The following is a 2181-nucleotide window of genomic DNA, read 5'->3' as shown; positions in this document are numbered from 1 at the left end:
CACGTCTCAGGGCGATGGCGCCTGTGGGGCGCAGCGGCCTGGCCCAGGCCTGGCAAGGAGAGTACCAGGCCCCTGCGAGTGCTCACGAGCCATATTGCACACGCTGGTGTAACAGGCTGAGCCATGCTGGAGCACTCTGGAGGGTTTGTAGTTTGGGGGTGAAAACCCCCTTCCAGGCCCGGTGCCCACCACGCCTGCATCTGCCAGTGCCCTGTACAGCATGGGTGGGCGGCTACCGCAAGACGCAGCTGTTCGCTGCTTCAAGCTCCAAACCAGCAGCAGGGGGGGGAAAAAACTTGCTTCCCTGACCGGGAATCGAACCCGGGCCGCGGCGGTGAGAGCGCCGAATCCTAACCACTAGACCACCAGGGAAGTGAGAAATGTGTTTTCTGAACATCATTGTAAGCGCTATACGCAAGGCGTTCTACCCGCCTTCTCACGCAGCCCCGCCTCTGCCGCCTCTACGCCGTGCAGAGCTCGAATTCCTAACTCCGCCTACTCACGTAAAACCCGCCCATCTCGACACGTAGCCACGCCCCATACGTAACTTGTATCACGCCCACTTTCTAGCCCTCCCTCTTTGGGCCAGTACCACGGGGGTGTGACGCACCGAGCGAGGGAGAGTCCATTCCCACCCGCCGAGGCCCGGCTTGGGAGCGGCGGGATGCAGGGGGCGGGTTGTGATAAACAGGCTGCGAGGAGGCGCCTGGCCCAGGGCTGTGCGTGCGGGGGGGCTGGTGGCGCTGTGTCCCCTGCCCGTGCACACGCGTGTTCGCGCACGCGTGGCGGGGTCAGTAGAGAGGCGCGTGGGTGGGTGACCTGCACCTCTCCTGGACCGGGGCACAGACCAGGTCGCTCCACTCCGCTGCTCTGCCGGGGGACCCCTTGGTTTGGGGTGAGACCTGAATAGGGCGCGTGCCAATTTGAGAGAGCTGCTCTCCCTCGCTATAGCTTAATTGGTGTGGTCACGGGTCAATGTCTGAGGCGACTGGAAGTGAAAAGGATCGGAGGGGTTGGGAAATAAAATTTTCCTCCTTTTTTTTCTCCCTCGTGTTTATTCTCCGCCAAGCTCCCCATATAGTTAACATTCACTGAAATATTGTGCATAGACTAATTAGAAAAAAAAGAATTAATGGTCAATCTTTCCTCCGTTATTCTTCATAATCGAAAAATTCACTTTCAGCAGAAACCTCAACTCTGTCCTATAGTGACATAAGGCAGAAATCACAATTTGGAGTAAGGCTGAGTTAACTACGTGTGAAGTTTCAAATATTTGTCATGAGGCAGAGTTAAGTTGCTTTTTTGTTCCTTAACTGCATTTCCATACCTGAACATGTTTAGATTTCTTTTCAAATTAACCTTAGCTGTTGGTTTCCTGGATTTATAATGCTTGGTTTGGGGATGATTACAACAGCTGTTGGCTGTAATTTAAGGTAAACTAAGCTACATTATGTACTCAGCTGTAACTCTATTTTAAAAATTTTGTCTGGGAATTTTTATTAATGTCGTATGAACAATAAACAAGAAATTGAAAGAATGTTATCATGTAATATTTCTAATGATTTGAAGATATGAAGCATCAACTTTAAATCATTTAAAAAAACTTTTATGGCCAGATTCACTGGTATATTGTGCTGTTCCGAAGTGAGGTACAGCAGTCCGAGCATATGGACCAACTAAACTGAGTTAACAGCTGCTTTGTTTTGGGGGAGCAGCATGAAGTAGCGTGAGTTCACACTGCATTTTGCCTCACCTTATGTTTATCTCCACATGTGCCTACTCATCCTATGTTTCCTTTTCCCCTGTGCCTACCTCTTGAGTAGTTTTGGTGTGGTAGGGTATTTTTTTTTAAAGATATTTAAGATAATGGTCACTGCCATTATTTTTCATAATTGAAAATTTGCCATGAAGAATTGCGCCCTTTCAGAATAGCCACAACCTGCCATTTTTTTCCTCAGTGGGACTGAAGCCACAGTTGCCAGCAGGGGAACATGATTGTTCCCCTGCACTGTAAAGAGGGGGAGACATTTGGTTCCATTGAGAACATTGTGAGAGAATGAGAACAGTTTCTCAAAATGGCCACCAGCTGTGGCTTCAGTCCCATTGTTCTCAATGGGAAATGGCAGCCATGGTGAAAGAGGGCAGTTTGTAGAATTCTGAGGTAGACCATTGTCCTTCACA

The 2181-nt window shown here is 49.6% G+C and overlaps 1 non-coding gene across 1 annotated transcript; it reads right to left on the bottom strand.

Annotated features, from left to right (window-relative positions):
* Positions 1–300: 300 nt before the first annotated feature.
* TRNAE-CUC lies at positions 301–372 on the bottom strand. Its single transcript has one exon. It is a non-coding gene; the product is annotated as a tRNA-Glu (tRNA).
* Between the last annotated feature and the right edge of the window lie 1809 nt (positions 373–2181).

This window comes from Terrapene carolina, unplaced genomic scaffold (assembly GCF_002925995.2).
Source record: "Terrapene carolina triunguis isolate 2854851 unplaced genomic scaffold, T_m_triunguis-2.0 Scaffold85, whole genome shotgun sequence".
NCBI lineage: Eukaryota > Metazoa > Chordata > Testudines > Emydidae > Terrapene > Terrapene triunguis.
Note: the sequence above shows the minus strand (reverse complement) of the source record. Positions and strands in the feature narration are given on the sequence as shown.